The sequence below is a fragment of the Anthonomus grandis genome, chromosome 19, assembly GCF_022605725.1.
Source record: "Anthonomus grandis grandis chromosome 19, icAntGran1.3, whole genome shotgun sequence".
Classification (NCBI taxonomy): Eukaryota; Metazoa; Arthropoda; class Insecta; order Coleoptera; family Curculionidae; genus Anthonomus; species Anthonomus grandis.
This window is the reverse complement of record NC_065564.1, coordinates 758,428-776,807: the sequence shown is the minus strand read 5'-3', so window position 1 is coordinate 776,807 and position 18,380 is coordinate 758,428. Positions and strand designations below refer to the sequence as shown.

Sequence of the window (18,380 nt, the reverse complement as noted above, 5' to 3'; positions counted from 1 at the left end):
TAGAAACTAAGACACAATACTGAATTGAGGTTATGTATTATTATGGGGTAAAATAAACGGTTCTTACACTAAATAAAAAAAAATAAACAAATGATATAAAATATATTTTTCTGTATACAAATTAAATCACTTTTTACACTTTTTTTCAATTGTTTAAGAGCAGCAGCACAACAACACAGATGTATCCAATAGCTCTCTTCTGGATCACAAAGAGAGAGGGAGAGAGAGAGAGTCCAAAGGAGAACGTCCCAGTTTAGAGTGAGAATCACTGTATATGTCCATAGAGCGTAACTTAACGGCCATTGACGTCCGCACATCACGTCCGGCTCGGCATTTTCAAACTTCCGGTCATCAATTTCCCACTTGCGCGTAACGCGTTATTTAATAAAATGACGTTTTATACATATATCTATATGCAGTTTGTCGGTGCCCGCAAGGGACTAATTATTAGGCAATTAATATATTGTCAGTACGTTATTTAAATAATTGAATTATTTACACCATAGAGAGAGAGAGAGAGAGAAAGGGAAAATAATTAAAATTCAAACGAGTTGTTATAGCGGGAATTAGTGCACGTAATTAGTGACAAAAGAAAGATGGCGCTGCCTTAAGACAATCAATGTCAACCCCCCTCTACCCCCCGTACTGCGAACATTATTATTATTATTATTATTATTATTCGAGATTACGTTGGACATTTTATTATTATTATTCCCGCGCGATCGTAAAATTCCCTCCCTCTGCTGACTCGACGATTGCCATGACAAATATATGTGTATAGATAAGACCCGGGGACGGGTGTGGGGCACGAGGAATCTTCAATACCCCCCTTGCCACCCCCTTAAAGGGGTCAAAACGAGATGAAAACAATCGAATGTCGTATATGGTTTTTATGACGGGAAGGAAATACTGTCCTCCTCCTCCCCCCCCCCCGCGCCGGAAGTCAATTAATTTCAGGCCTCCCCACCCCCCCCCCCCAGATTTTTCGCCCAGATGATTCCGGAAACGCGGTTGCATAATGCGATGCGTCGTTGTTTTTTTTTGGAAGACATTTTTTTTGACATAACCTAATTAAATAAGTCACAAGACTCGGTTCAAGGTATCCTAAAAAATAAAAAAAAATAGTCAATAAATTTTGTTACATGGGAGTTCAAGGATACTTACTGTTTAGAAGTATATCAAGGATTCTTGCTAATTAGCAAGAATCCAAGGATTCCCAGTACGTAGAAGTACATCAAGGATTGCTATGGTTGTAAAAAATAAATTAAAAAAAAATCTGTTGTACAGTAGGAGTTCAAGGATTCCTACCGCCTAGAAGTAGACCAAGGATTCCTCATCTTAGCAAGGATTCAAGGATTCCTACTGTCTAGAATAGATCAAGGATTCCTGCTGTTTAGGAAGAATTCAAGGATTCCTACTACGTAGAAGTACATCAAGGATTGCTATGGCTGCAAAAAATAAATTAAAAAAAAATCTGTTGTACAGTAGTAGTTCAAGGATTCCTACTGCCTGGAAGTAGACCAAGGATTCCTCATCTTAGCAAGAATTCAAGAATTCCTACTGTCTAGAATAGATCAAGGATTCCTGCTGTTTAGCAAGAATTCAAGGATTCCTACTACGTAGAAGTACATCAAGGATTGCTATGGCGGTAAAAAATAAATTAAAAAAAAATCTATTGTACAGTAGGAGTTCAAGGATTCCTACTGCCTGGAAGTAGACCAAGGATTCCCCATCTTAGCAAGGATTCAAGGATTCCTACTGTCTAGAATAGTTCAAGGATTCCTGCTGTTTAGCAAGAATTCAAGGATTCCTACTACGTTGAAGTACATCAAGGATTGCTATGGCTGTAAAAATTAAATTAAAAAAAAATCGGTTGTACAGTAGGAGTTCAAGGATTTCTACTGCCTGGAAGTAGACCAAGGATTTCCCATCTTAGCAAGGATTCAAGGATTCCTACTGTCTAGAATAGATCAAGGATTCCTGCTAATTAGCAAGAATTCAAGGATTCCTACTACGTAGAAGTACATCAAGGATTGCTATGGCTGTAAAAAATAAATTTAAAAAAAATCTGTTGTACAGTAGGAGTTCAAGGATTCCTACTGCCTAGAAGTAGACCAAGGATTCCTCATCTTAGCAAGGATTGAAGGATTTCTACTGTCTAGAATAGATCAAGGATTCTTGCTGTTTAGGAAGGATTCAAGGATTCCTACTACGTAGAAGTACATCAAGGATTGCTATGGCTGTAAAAAATAAATTAAAAAAAAATCTGTTGTACAGTAGTAGTTCAAGGATTCCTACTGCCTGGAAGTAGACCAAGGATTCCTCGTCTTAGCAAAGATTCAAGGATTCCTACTGTCTAGAATAGATCAAGGATTCCTGCTGTTTAACAAGAATTCAAGGATTCCTACTACGTAGAAGCACATCAAGGATTGCTATGGCTGTAAAAAATAAATTTAAAAAAAATCTGTTTTACAGTAGGAGTGCAAGGATTCCTACTGCCTGGAAGTAGACCAAGGATTCCTCATCTTAACAAGAATTCAAGGATCCCTACTGTCTAGAATAGTTCAAGGATTCCTGCTGTTTAGCAAGAATTCAAGGATTTCCACTACGTAGAAGTACATCAAGGATTGCTATGGCTGTAAAAAATAAATTAAAAAAAAATCTGTTGTACAGTAGGAGTTCAAGGATTCCTACTGCCTGGAAGTAGACCAAGGATTCCTCATCTTAGCAAGGATTCAAGGACTTCTACTGTCTAGAATAGTTCAAGGATTCCTACTGTTTAGCAAGGATTCAAGGATTCCTACTACGTAGAAGTACATCAAGGATTGCTATGGCTGCAAAAAATAAATCAAAAAAAAATCGGTTGTACAGTAGGAGTTCAAGGATTCCTACCGCCTAGAAGTAGACCAAGGATTCCTCATCTTAGCAAGGATTGAAGGATTCCTACTGTCTAGAATAGTTCAAGGATTCCTGCTTTTTAGCAAGAATTCAAGGATTCCTACTGTCTAGAATAGATCAAGGATTCCTGCTGTTTAGCAAGAATTCAAGGATTCCTACTACGTAGAAGTACATCAAGGATTGCTATGGCTGTAAAAAATAAATTAAAAAAAATCTGTAGGAGTTCAAGGATTCCTACTGCCTGGAATAGATCAAGGATTCCTGCTGCATTCCTACTGCCTGGAATAGATCAAGGATTCCTGCTATTTAGCAATAAAAACTACAAAACTCTTAGTTCCATTCAATCCCTAGTCGGTATTGTGTTCTTTAACACTTATTACTACGAGCTTGACTCTACACCTAGTGAGAATTGGAAGAGCCCATCCTGGTGCGTTTCTGGATCTCAAAGAAGCATTTGATCACACTCTTGATTTATTGGGACTTAATTAATGCCACTTTCCTGTACGTTTTTTTTTGTTTCTACCTCCCCTGTGGTTTTTTACGACCGTCAGCCTTTAAGAGCCTTATCAAGGGCAATTTCTTTAGATTCCTATATAGCTGCCAACCAAGTCAAAGTTTCTAAAGCAGTTATGTGGAAATTTCCAGATACAACAACAATATTTTAAGACAGAGAAGGTGAGATGTTGAAAGTAGGATAACGGATAAATAAACGGACATAGATAAGCCCTTCTATGTACGTGTATCTATATAATAATTATTGCCACGTTAATTATTACGACACTTATATTCGCACGTCGGTAAATAACCGGGGACAAGATTCAAATTGAATTTTTAATGGGAAACGCTGTCCGCACGCCCCAAAAGTAATTAACCGACGCATATTTATCGTTCGATTAAATATAACTTAATGACAACAACAACCCTCCCTCCCTCCCCCCGAGGGGGAGGATGATAATAATGATCCGGATTAATCATGATTTTTGCCCGATTAACAATAATTAAGCAAAAACAAACGACGACGACGATCCGAGGCTTACGTAACGTCAGCGTTAATTCGGCATTATTATAATATAATAATAGTTTAGCTCGTTTAGCAGGAGGGGACTCAATTATGTCAGCTGCGTCCTAATCCACACACACACACAGAGAGCCCTCAGGTCATCGCTAATTGCTTCGATTGTTATATCTACTGTGTGAACACAATGAGGGGCCCTGGACCGTTTACACATTATGGGGGTTTTTCTGGATCGCCCTAATCAGTGTAGACATCATCGGTTTCTGACTTAGGACCTATGAGTTTGTTGTGTGTGTCCTAATGTCCTGGAATAATTTATTTATTTATCAATCAGGCTCAGGTTTATTACACGTCCTAGAGGTTATATATGAAAAGGATAAGGATATATAGTATATACACAACTGATAAGGTCCTGCTTGATTACAGTAAGGCGTTCGACACAATAGATGATGAATTTATGTGCCTTAAGTTGACGTACCACAGGGATCTATTGTTATATGGTTCAACTATACGCAGATGACACCCATGTCTAGTTTCTCTAAAGGAAATTCAGCTGTTTTTACTGAAATATACATACATTGGTCCTGATGATCAACAGGCATCTAATAATTTGGGTATTCATGTAAAGGTCATCGTGAAGAGTCTGTACAAAAGTGTGTACCTGCAGATATGCTCGTGCCTTCTGTGCGTTTTCTAAGGGCCTAATTGTAATTGTAATTTTTGGAAATTGCACCGGTAGTGTGTGCCCTAGTGGCCTTTAAAAGAGGCTTTGAAAAGTTTTAAGTGTTTTTTGATTATTTGTGAAGATATGGACCGGTTTATGCAGGGGGTTTAGTGAAAATTGGTTCGGGTGACCTTGAGGTCTTTTGCTATTTTCCAAGGAAACTGATAAAGATAGAGACTTGAAAATGGGGAAGTAGGGTGCGCTCAAGTGTCCTTTCCAAGAGGATCAAAGATTTTCAAATGTTTTTTGACTAGTTTTTGAGGTATAGACAGTTTTGTCCAAGGGGGTCTAGTGAAAATTGATAAAAATTGCGCAAAGTGACCTTGAAGTTTGTCCAATTTTTCCAAGGAAACTGGTGAAACTAGAAACTTGAAAACTGGACAGTAGGGTGCGCTCTAGTATCCATTCCAAGAGGCATCAAAGATTTTTAAAGAATTTTTGACTAGTTTTTAAAATATGGACAGTTTTCTCCAAGAGGATTTAGTGAAAATTAATAAAAATTGTGTCGGGTGACCCTGAAGTTTGTCCCAATTTTCCAAGAAAACTGGTGAAACTAGAGACTTAAGAACTAGACAATAGGGTGGGCTCTAGTGTCCTTTTCCAAATGCATTAAGAATTTTCAAATGTTTTTTGAGTAGTTTTTGAGATATGGACAGTTTTGTCCAAGGAGATCTAATGAAAACTTTTAAAAATTGTGTCAGGTGACCCTGAAGTTTGACCCAATTTTCCAAGGAAACTGGTGAAACTAGAAACTTGAAAACTAGGCAATAGGGTGCGCTCTAGTGTCCTTTTCCAAATGCATTAAGAATTTTCAAATGTTTTTTGAGTAGTTTTTGAGATATGGACAGTTTTTTCCAAGGGGATCTAATGAAAACTTGTAAAAATTGTGTCAGGTGACCCTAGAGTTTAACCCAATTTTTCAAGGAAACTGGTGAAACTAGAGACTTGAAAACTGGACAGTAGGGTGCGCTCTAGTGTCCTTTCCCAAATGCATTAAGAATTTTCAAATGTTTTTTGACTAGTTTTTGAGATATAGACAGTTTTCTCCAAGGGGATCTCGTGAAAATTAATAAAAAATTGTGTCGGGTGACCCTGGAGTTTAACCCAATTTTCCAAGGAAACTGGTGAAACTAGAGACTTGAAAACTGGACAGTAGGGTGCGCTCTAGTGTCCTTTCCCAAATGCATCAAGAATTTTCAAATGTTTTTCGACTAGTTTTTGAGATATAGACAGTTTTCTCCAAGGGGATCTAGTGAAAATTAATAATAAATTGTGTCGGGTGACCCTGGAGTTTGACCCAATTTTCCAAGAAAACTTTTGAAACTAGAAACTTGAAAACTGGACAGTAGGGTGCGCTCTAGTGTCCTTTCTCAAATGTATCAAGAATTTTCAAATGTTTTTTGACTAGTTTTTCAGATATAGACAGTTTTCTCCAAGGGGATCTAGTGAAAATTAATAAAAAATTGTGTCGGGTGACCCTGGAGTTTAACCCAATTTTCCAAGGAAACTGGTGAAACTAGAGACTTGAAAACTGGACAGTAGGGTGCGCTCTAGTGTCCTTTCCCAAATGCATTAAGAATTTTCAAATGTTTTTTGACTAGTTTTTGAGATATAGACAGTTTTCTCCAAGGGGATCTCGTGAAAATTAATAAAAAATTGTGTCGGGTGACCCTGGAGTTTAACCCAATTTTCCAAGGAAACTGGTGAAACTAGAGACTTGAAAACTGGACAGTAGGGTACGCTCTAGTGTCCTTTCCCAAATGCATTAAGAATTTTCAAATGTTTTTTGACTAGTTTTTGAGATATAGACAGTTTTCTCCAAGGGGATCTAGTGAAAATTAATAAAAAAATTGTGTCGGGTGACCCTGGAGTTTAACCCAATTTTCCAAGGAAACTGGTGAAACTAGAGACTTGAAAACTGGACAGTAGGGTGCGCTCTAGTGTCCTTTCCCAAATGCATCAAGAATTTTCAAATGTTTTTTGACTAGTTTTTGAGATATAGACAGTTTTCTCCAAGGGGATCTAGTGAAAATTAATAATAAATTGTGTCGGGTGACCCTGGAGTTTGACCCAATTTTCCAAGAAAACTTTTGAAACTAGAAACTTGAAAACTGGACAGTAGGGTGCGCTCTAGTGTCCTTTCTCAAATGTATCAAGAATTTTCAAATGTTTTTTGACTAGTTTTTCAGATATAGACAGTTTTCTCCAAGGGGATCTAGTGAAAATTAATAAAAAATTGTGTCGGGTGACCCTGGAGTTTAACCCAATTTTTCAAGGAAACTGGTGAAACTAGAGACTTGAAAACTGGACAGTAGGGTGCGCTCTAGTGTCCTTTCCCAAATGCATTAAGAATTTTCAAATGTTTTTTGACTAGTTTTTGAGATATAGACAGTTTTCTCCAAGGGGATCTAGTGAAAATTAATAATAAATTGTGTCGGGTGACCCTGGAGTTTGACCCAATTTTCCAAGGAAACTGGTGAAACTAGAGACTTGAAAACTGGACAGTAGGGTGCGCTCTAGTGTCCTTTCCCAAATGCATCAAGAATTTTCAAATGTTTTTTAACTAGTTTTTGAGATATAGACGGTTTTCTCCAAGGGGATCTAGTGAAAATTAATAATAAATTGTGTCGGGTGACCCTGGAGTTTGACCCAATTTTCCAAGGAAACTGGTGAAACTAGAGACTTGAAAACTGGACAGTAGGGTGCGCTCTAGTGTCCTTTCCCAAATGCATCAAGAATTTTCAAATGTTTTTTGACTAGTTTTTGAGATATAGACAGTTTTCTCCAAGGGGAGCTAGTGAAAATTAATAAAAAATTGTGTCGGGTGACCCTGAAGTTTGTCCCAATTTTCCAAGGAAACTGGTGAAACTAGAGACTTGAAAACTAGACAGTAGGGTGCGCTCTAGTGTCCTTTCCCAAATGCATCAAGAATTTTCAAATGTTTTTTGACTAGTTTTTGAGATATGGACAGTTTTGTCCAAGGAGATCTAATGAAAACTTGTAAAAATTGTGTCAGGTGACCCTGAAGTTTGTCCCAATTTTCCAAGAAAACTGGTGAAACTAGAGACTTGAAAACTAGGCAGTAGGGTGCGCTTTAGTATCCTTTCCCAGAGACACCAAAGATTTTCAAATGTTCCTTAACTACTTTTTGAGATATGGACAATTTCCTCCTCTTTTCTTTTAACGATTTTCCTCATTATTCTGCTCATAAATTCAACCGCTCTGGATCATGCCAAAATTAAGCCACTTTCCGAAATTAACCTGGATAAGACCAGACAGACAAACATATCCAGAAACAATTGTATAAATTCCGACTGTAGACGTATAAATTCGAAACGTTCTTGTCCAATTATCTTGGGCGCATCCAGGCAAAGATTTACGGACGCGTGTCGCGTTCCAGATATCTCGAAACCGCTCTTTGTCTCTCTCACGCCTTAACGATTCTCTCGGATATTTCACTTTTTCGGGGGTATTTACTTTACAATATGTGCTACGTAGATTTCGCTCTCAAAGGGTTTTTACTTTGCACCTTAATTAGTTATTTTAAATGGCCCCGAAGGATCACCAATTATGGCAACAACTTGCGAAGACATTATAGTAGACCCTAAACGGTATAAGGGAAAATTGATTACAAAACTTCCCGGGGAATATTAAATAGGGGCCTGAAAGAGGGGGGGGGGAGGGCTCTCTAAAAGTGGCAACAATTTAATCCGGGGAATTAACGGGGTTCCGTATTATGGAAATTTCAGTTTTGATTTGATCCAGAGCAGGGTTTTATGCGCCCTACAGATGGCGCGTGACATGCCCAATCTTAAAGCGCTCTATGATTTTTCTCGAAAAACCAATGGAAGGGCGGATTTTTTTCGGTTTCCGGTGGCACCCACCACTGGAAATCTGTCAAAAATCCAGGGATTTAAAAAATTCTTTTTTAGGCCTAAAGTGCCCGATGTACCTGACAAAAAACGCTTAAGCCGCGATCGCGTCAAACCGACTCAACCCAAGTTATATGCCTGACAAACGTGTTTACCCCACTTTGAACTCCCTTAGTATAGCATTTAAATGATGCCTTCTTTATTTAAAAAAAAGAGGGCTTAAAGGGTGAAAAGGGCATTTAATCCCCGTATAATACGGACGTAAAAAGGAGACTTATTTTGCCGCAACACGAACATCACAGCAGAGTTGCAAAAATAATTAATGGGAGGAGGATGAGGAAAAAAGGGTCAAGTCGCCGCTTCTCTCTCAATTATGAAAAATCGCGTAAATTATCTCGCGGGGTGTTGGGGGGATAAAAAGATGCTTTTGTTGTTGTTGTTTCCTTTTTTTTCCGTAAGATAAATCGCCCCCCCACCCCTCTGCACAGTTTAAAATTAAATAGTCGGGCGCGAATGTTCGATTGCGAGATCCGATGATTAATGTTGACTTTTGAAATGGAACCGATCACTCCCCATCTATTGCGGTTATTTTTTATTTTTTTTTTTTAAGGAATTTTTGGTTTATTTGGTGCCTCTATTTCACCTGGAGCTGCGGCTCTCTATATGCGAGTATTAATCGAGTTTCTAGGTTTATTTTGTGAAGTTTGTCCCGATTTTTTGAGGAAATTGGTGAAAATAGAGACTTGGAAATTGGGTAGTAGGGTGCGCTCTAGTGTCCTTTATAAGAAGCATCGAGAATTATCAAATGTTTTTTGACTAGTTTTTGAGATATAGACAGTTTTCTCCAAGGGGATCTAGTGAAAATTAATAAAAAATTGTGTCGGGTGACCCTGGGGTTTGACCCAATTTTCCAAGGAAACTGGTGCAATTAAAGACTTGAAAACTAGGCAGTAGGGTGCGCTCGAGTGTCCTTTCCCAAATGCATCAAGAATTTTCAAATGTTTTTTGACTAGTTTTTGAGATATGGACAGTTTTATCTAAGGAGATCTAATGAGAACTTGTAAAAATTGTGTCAGGTGACCCTGAAGTTTGTCCCAATTTTCCAAGGAAACTGGTGAAACTAGAGATTTGAAAACTAGGCAGTAGGGTGCGCTCTAGTGTCTTTTCTCAAATGCATTAAGAATTTTCAAATGTTTTTTGACTAGTTTTTGAGATATGGACAGTTTTTTCCAAGGGGATCTAGTGAAAATTAATTAAAAATTGTGTCGGGTGACCCTGAAGTTTGTCCCAATTTTCCAAGGAAACTGGTGAAACTAGAGACTTGAAAACTGGACAGTAGGGTGCGCTCTAGTGTCCTTTCTAAGAGACATCAAGAATTTTTAAATGTTTTTTGACTAATTTTTGAGATATGGACAGTTTTTTCTAAGGAGGTCTAATGGAAAATTGTAAAAATTGCGTCGGGTGACCCTGAAGTTTGACCCAATTTTTCAAGGAAACTGGTGAAACTAGAAACTTGAAAACTAGACAGTAGGGTGCGCTCTAGTGTCCTTTCCCAAATGCATCAAGAATTTTCAAATGTTTTTTGACTAGTTTTTGAGATATGGACAGTTTTTTCCAAGGGGATCTAGTGAAAATTAATTAAAAATTGTGTCGGGTGACCCTGGAGTTTGTCCCAATTTTCCAAGGAAACTGGTGAAACTAGAGACTTGAAAACTGGACAGTAGGGTGCGCTCTAGTGTCCTTTCTAAGAGACATCAAGAATTTTTAAATGTTTTTTGACTAGTTTTTGAGATATAGACAGTTTTCTCCAAGGGGATCTAGTGAAAATTAATAAAAAATTGTGTCGGGTGACCCTGGAGTTTGACCCAATTTTCCAAGGAAACTGGTGAAACTAGAGACTTGAAAACTAGACAGTAGGGTGCGCTCTAGTGTCCTTTCTCAAATGCATCAAGAATTTTCTAATGTTTTTCGACTAGTTTTTGAGATATAGACAGTTTTCTCCAAGGGGATCTAGTGAAAATTAATAAAAAATTGTGTCGGGTGACCCGGGAGTTTGACCCAATTTTCCAAGGAAACTGGTGAAATTAGAGACTTGAAAACTGGACAGTAGGGTGCGCTCTAGTGTCCTTTCCCAAATGCATTAAAAATGTTCAAATGTTTTTTGACTAGTTTTTAAGATATGGACAGTTTTGTCTAAGAAAATCTAATGATAACTTGTAAAAATTGTGTCAAGTGACCCTAAAGTTTGACCCAATTTTCCTAGGAAACTGGTGAAACTAGAGACTTGAAAACTGGACAGTAGGGTGCGCTCTAGTGTCCTTTCTCAAATGCATCAAGAATTTTCAAATGTTTTTTGACTAGTTCTTGAGATATTGGCAAATTTTTCCATACGTCATTTCGCCTTTAATTTCCCTATTATTTCTATGCCTGGAAATTCATTTAATTATCCCTACACCACTCTTAAAAACATCCAACAATAAAAAGGCAAAAATCTTGCCACCGAACGGAGCAACCCCCCCTTTAACCTAATAAACCACAACCCCTTTATAATAATTGCACCCCTATTAACGTGTAAATATTATTTTAAAGCACTTGGGGGGATGGGGTGGAACTCTTTGTTCAAGTCGTGCCTGCCGGCGCCCCATTAGTTATATTGTGGACCATAGTGGGGCTCGTGCACGGCAGCGGGTCTCCGATAGCCGATTGTCGCAATTCCACCCCCCCAGCCAACCCCAACACATCACCTTCATCTACGTAAACGACGGAAGGGTGAGTAGTTTGAAACTTGGATCAAATATAATGAGGTGGTTCTGGGTGCTCCCAAGTCCAGACCACCCTGGAACAGTTGAAAGAGAAAACGACCCGGTCTGGAACTGACCGAGGAGGGGTGGGGCGTGTTTTTCAATTGATCAGGGCCCCAGAGCTGCCCCGTGGAGGTTGCACTTCTACCGACACTTGTACCTCGCTCCACAGGTACATACAAGTGGCAAAAAGGGTTGATCGCCCTCTTATAAATGGCGTGCACTTTCCCTTTTCGTTAATAGCCACCCTTGCATGGGTGGGCGTATTAGCATTCGAAATTGTATACGGTGTTGCTGCGGCAGGTGATTTATGGCACCATTTAATTTAGTTTCATTTTTTTAGGGGGTTCGATTAACGTTAAGGGGGCGTATTTTAATTGCAGGACCTGCCCCCGTCGGGTTGACTCTCATTGAACTCATTTCAAAGTTTTTATGCCCTTGACTGGATCACCCAAAGTAGGCAATTGTTTTTCCATAAGAGAATACGGTTCTTAACTGTGATATTGCAATATGAGATCAAAGGGGTTTAATTGGGGATCTGAGAAGTGATCCAGAGGGGCCTGAAAATGTCTCTCATATATACCGATTATATAAATATCCAGGTGGAAATTTCGGTTTTCTTGGCAAGCGAACGAGTCCTGAAACGAGAATTATGCCAAATGGGGCGAAAATCGAATCGAGGAGGAATTCAAAAAAAAGGGGGCAATTCCCGAAGGATCGTGCTCCCTATACCGGGTAGAGGGTCCAAACAGCGAAAACAAAAAACGCCCCATTATGCACCACCGAAACGATGCATAATTCACATAATAATAACAACATAACAAAAACGAAAATATATGGCCGGACGGAGGTACGGGGGGAGGAAGGGACAAATTTCGTTGCAAAAACTCTTTATTTAAACGTGACACGAATAGGCGATAGAATTGCGTTTTTAAATAGTCCGTATAAGGGGGACGATAAAACATATTATATAATAAATTATATAATGTGTGCAGTATTACCCCCGGTTCTACGGTTTTTTTGGGGGGGGGATGTGGGGAATATGGGGTAAAATAGGACACGCGAGTTATTTTAAAAGTGGAAAGTAGTAAGGGCTTAAGTGTTAACAAGGCACACTAAATTATATTCAAAGATTTCTGACTATTTTTCGAGATATAAAGAGATTTGTCCAGGGGGTCTATTAATTAATGTAATATAGGGTATGGATTAGAGACGCTCCCCATTTTCAGGAGATTTTTTACAGTAAGAGATTTGAAAAATGGACACTAGTGAGCACTAAAGTGTTCTGAACAAGACACACTAAATAATATTTAAAGATTTTTGACTATTTTTCGAGATATAAAGAGATTTGTCCAGGGGGTCTATTAATTAATGTAATGGAGGGTATAGATTAGAGACGCTCCCTATTTTCACGAGATTTTTTATAGTTAGAGATTTGAAAAATGGACACTAGTAAGCACTAAAGTGTTCTGAACAAGATACACTAAATTATATTCAAAGATTTTTGACTATTTTTCGAGATATGGAGAGATTTGTCCAAGGGGTCTATTAATTAATGTACTAGAGGGTATAGATTAGAGACGCTCCCTATTTTCAGGAGATTTTTTATAGTAAGAGATTTGAAAAATGGACACTAGTGAGCACTAAAGTGTTCTGAACAAGGCACACTAAGTTATATTCAAAGATTTTTGACTATTTTTCGAGATATAAAGAGATTTGTCCAAGGGGTCTATTAATTAATGTACTGGAGGGTATAGATTAGAGACGCTCCCTATTTTCACGAGATTTTTTATAGTTAGAAATTTGAAAAATGGACACTAGTGAGCACTAAAGTGTTCTGAACAAGGCACACTAAATTATATTCAAAGATTTTTGGCTAATTTTCGAGATATAAAGAGATTTGTCCAGGGGGTCTATTAATTAACGTAATGGAGGGTATAGATTAGAGACGCTCCCTATTTTCAGGAGATTTTTTATAGTTAGAGATTTGAAAAATGGACACTAGTGAGCACTAAAGTGTTCTAAACAAGGCACACTAAATTATATTCAAAGATTTTTGACTATTTTTCGAGATATAAAGAGATTTGTCCAGGGGGTCTATTAATTAATGTACTGGAGGGTATAGATTAGAGACGCTCCCTATTTTCAGGAGATTTTTTATAGTTAGAGATTTGAAAAATGGACACTAGTGAGCACTAAAGTGTTCTAAACAAGGCACACTAAATTATATTCAAAGATTTTTGACTATTTTTCGAGATATAAAGAGATTTGTCCAGAGGGTCTATTAATTAACGTAATGGAGGGCATAGATTAGAGACGCTCCCTATTTTCAGGAGATTTTTTATAGTTAGAGATTTGAAAAATGGACACTAGTGAGCACTAAAGTGTTCTGAACAAGGCACACTAAATTATATTCAAAGATTTTTGACTATTTTTCGAGATATAAAGAGATTTGTCCAGGGGGTCTATTAATTAACGTAATGGAGGGTATAGATTAGAGACGCTCCCTATTTTCAGGAGATTTTTTATAGTTAGAGATTTGAAAAATGGACACTAGTGAGCACTAAAGTGTTCTGAACAAGGCACACTAAATTATATTCAAAGATTTTTGACTATTTTTCGAGATATAAAGAGATTTGTCCAGGGGGTCTATTAATTAATGTAATGGAGGGTATAGATTAGAGACGCTCCCTATTTTCAGGAGATTTTTTATAGTTAGAGATTTGAAAAATGAACACTAGTGAGCGCTAAAGTGTTCTGAACAAGGCACACTAAATTAAATTCAAAGATTTTTGACTATTTTTCGAGATATAAAGAGATTTGTCCAGGGGGTCTATTAATTAATGTAATAGAGGGTATAGATTAGAGACGCTCCCTATTTTCAGGAGATTTTTTATAGTTAGAGATTTGAAAAATGAACACTAGTGAGCGCTAAAGTGTTCTGAACAAGGCACACTAAATTAAATTCAAAGATTTTTGACTATTTTTCGAGATATAAAGAGATTTGTCCAGGGGGTCTATTAATTAATGTAATGGAGGGTATGGATTAGAGACGCTCTCTATTTTCAGGAGATTTTTTATAGTTAGAGATTTGAAAAATGGACACTAGTGAGCACTAAAATGTTCTGAACAAGGCACACTAAATTATATTCAAAGATTTTTGACTATTTTTCGAGATATAAAGAGATTTGTCAAGGGGTCTATTAATTAATGTAATAGAGTGTATAGATTAGAGACGCTCCCTATTTTCAGGAGATTTTTTATAGTTAGAGATTTGAAAAATGGACACTAGTGAGCACTAAAGTGTTCTCAACAAGGCACACTAAATTAAATTCAAAGATTTTTGACTATTTTTCGAGATATAAAGAGATTTGTCCAGGGGGTCTATTAATTAATGTAATGGAGGGTATGGATTAGAGACGCTCTCTATTTTCAGGAGATTTTTTATAGTTAGAGATTTGAAAAATGGACACTAGTGAGCACTAAAGTGTTCTGAACAAGGCACACTAAATTATATTCAAAGATTTTTGACTATTTTTCGAGATATAAAGAGATTTGTCCAGGGTGTCTATTAATTAACGTAATGGAGGGTATAGATTAGAGACGCTCCACATTTTCAGGAGATTTTTTATAGTTAGAGATTTAAAAAATGAACACTAGTGAGCACAAAAGTGTTCTGAACAAGGCACACTAAATTAAATTCAAAGATTTTTGACTATTTTTCGAGATATAAAGAGATTTGTCCAGGGGGTCTATTAATTAATGTAATAGAGGGTATGGATTAGAGACGCTCCCTATTTTCAGGACATTTTTTATAGTTAGAGATTTAAAAACTGGACACTAGTGAGCACTAAAGTGTTCTGAACAAGGCACACTAAATTAAATTCAAAGATTTTTGACTATTTTTCGAGATATAAAGAGATTTGTCCTGGGGGTCTATTAATTAATGTAATAGAGGGTATAGATTAGAGACGCTCCCTATTTTCAGGAGATTTTTTATAGTTAGAGATTTGAAAAATGGACACTAGTGAGCACTAAAGTGTTCTGAACAAGGCACACTAAATTATATTTAAAGATTTTTGACTAATTTTCGAGATATAAAGAGATTTGTCCAGGGGGTCTATTAATTAATGTAATAGAGGGTATGGATTAGAGACGCTACCTATTTTCAGGAGATTTTTTATAGTTAGAGATTTAAAAAATGGACACTAGTGAGCACTAAAGTGTTCTGAACAAGGCACACTAAATTATATTTAAAGATTTTTGACTAATTTTCGAGATATAAAGAGATTTGTCCAGGGGGTCTATTAATTAATGTAATAGAGGGTATGGATTAGAGACGCTCCCTATTTTCAGGAGATTTTTTATAGTAAGAGATTTGAAAAATGGACACTAGTGAGCACTAAAGTGTTCTGAACAAGGCACACTAAATTATATTCAAAGATTTTTGACTATTTTTTGAGATATGGGGGGGTCTATTAATGAATGTAATAGAGAGCATAGATTAGAGACGACGCTCCCTATTAATTTGTTTTTCTCCCTATTCCGTTGAAGGGTTAACGTGGGAAAAAACCGACCAATAGAAATGTATAGGGTCGCGTCAAGTGCCCTCCAAAATCCCTGGAAACCGGATCCAACAAGGAATTATCCGGAAAAACTGCTACTGCCCGATATGATGATGAATGGGTCCGGTCGGACCGCCGACATTACGCAAAACAGTTGTTATCCCTCCGGCTGAATAATAATTAATAATCCCGGATGACTTTAATAATAATAATAATAAAACATAGATATATGTTTGCCTGATTGCGTATTAACAGGACGAAAATCGGGATAACAGGGAGAGAGAGAGGGAAGGGGGGTTGTGATTAATCCCGGATTTTGACCGGACTAATTAGCCAAAGGGTGGGTTGTGTGTGTGTGTGTGCGATATTTGTCCGTTTTTTTTCGCATTTAATTAAATTAAAGTCTCGCATCCTAAAATGCGACGTTTTATTGGCAATAAGGGCCCCCTCCTAATTAAAAGGTTCGATTGTACATAAATAAAAAAAAAAGAGAAAAATCGGGGATTTTATTATGGCAGGAACTACTACTGCTACTACAAGGGACTCCTTTTAACACTCACCGGAGCGGCTTTAACATAAAGAGTTTCTTTGATGTTTTCCGTACATGTGGCGGCGGCGGTCCTTTGAGCGGAAACTCGCTTCCACACATATTCCACTTATATTAAATTATACTTTAGGTCCGTGGGTAGTATTATACTGAAGTTGCGGAAAAATAACGATTACACATCGATGCGAAAACAAAAGAGAAAAATCGAAAATTCGCTTATCGCGGGTTGACTTTTCTAAAAACTTTCCTTGAACGAGAACTTTTATATTCATCTTGGGTTTATAACAAAAAAAAAAGCAAAAGAAGAAGAAGAAGAACAACTTGGAAGTTTTCGCGTAGGAATATATGCATACGGGCGGACGATAATGGCACGGGAAAATCCCCATTGTTACCTAAACACAATTTAGCCCTCCGTGTGCCATAACTGACAAGGCGAACAATAAAAAAATAAAAAAGAGAGAACGAGGATAAAGGGATGTAATGCCCTTTTTGCTAAAGACATCCGAAGAATGGGCGCGCTATGATTGATAGATGGTTAATGGTAAATAACGGATTTTTTCGTTCCCTTGTCAGGGTGTGCAAGAAACTTTGAACGTTTAACTGAGACTTTCAATTTTTATACGGGATCTCGCCCTTTCGCACAGTAAAAAGAGCCCTTAAAAGAACCGCTCCTTGCTCGCGCCCCGGCTCATTAATTAATTAATTAAACCACTTGCCCCGGCCGAATCCTTATATAACAAATGCCCGGTTATTGTTGCAAATTAAAATTTCACCTTGATATTTTTCGGTGCCCCTAAGGGGTGGGTTTCACCGCGAATAAATCGACCGGAAAATTAGATGCGATTATTTTTTCCAGGTAGGTAGTATTTCCACTTTCGGAAAAAGGGACGCATTAACCCTTGCCCCCCCCCCCCCGCCCCCCTGTCGCTACATATAAAGTAAATTATTTATGTTGAATACGCCGCCCCCTTCATCCCCTCCCCGCCCCCCGCGGCGGTTTAACCGCCGGTTTATTTTGCCGGAAAATGGATGTGACGCTGCGGCTTTCCGGACTTTGCGGCTCATTGTTATTTTCCAGGATAAAATTGATTTAGTTGCACAACTCGACTGGATAGATGTTCAACTGTCTTTTTGCGTTAAGGTATTATTATGAGCTGTATTCGGGCCCTTTTATAACCCCCTCCCCCTGCCAAGCAAGCAGCAGTCGTTTGTTTTATTGTAAAAATTGTCCCGTTTTACCCCCATACGTTGTGGTGCTAAGAAAATGGGTGGGCGGGCATTGAACTATATTTGAGCATTAAAGGAACATTGAGCTAGGCTATTGTGAAATTTGGACATTGTAAGTTAATTATTAGAACTATTCCAGGGCCTTAAATTGAACCAAGTTTGGATACTTTCCTATGAAAAAGTGGCTTTGGAAAAACATTAATATTTGACCACTGACTAAAGATATTTTGGGTATGTTTGCTTTATAGTACTGAGAGAACATTGAGCTACGTTACACTAAAATTTGAACACTGTAGTTCAATGAGCAGGATTTTTTCAGGGCCTTAGATTGAACCTAAATTGGACACATACCTATCAAAAGTAGCTTCAGAAAAAAATTTATATTTAGCCACTGACTAAAGATATTTTTTATATATTTATATTGAAATATTAAGAGAACATTGAACTACGCTACTGTAAAATTTGAATACTGTAGTTTAATTATTAGAACTTTTCCAGGGTCTTAAATCTGACCAAATTTGGATATTTTCCTATGAAAAAGTGGCTTCAGAAAAAAATTAATATTTGACCACTGACTAAAGATATTTTTCATATATTTATATTAAAATATTAAGAGAACATTGCACTATGCTATTGTAAATATTGAACACCGTAGTTAAATTATTAGAACTTTCCCAGGGCCTTAAATCTGACCAAATTTGGATATTTTCCTAAGAAAAAGTGGCTTCAGA

General features: G+C 37.5%; 1 long non-coding RNA gene across 1 annotated transcript; it reads right to left on the bottom strand.

Moving 5' to 3' along the window:
- Positions 1-981: 981 nt before the first annotated feature.
- On the bottom strand, positions 982-3,082 carry LOC126747413 (uncharacterized). The gene is made up of 4 exons (XR_007664194.1): positions 2,893-3,082; positions 1,507-1,844; positions 1,165-1,448; positions 982-1,104 (listed from the first exon to the last, which is right to left on the bottom strand). It is a non-coding gene; the product is annotated as an uncharacterized LOC126747413 (long non-coding RNA).
- Positions 3,083-18,380: the final 15,298 nt, after the last annotated feature.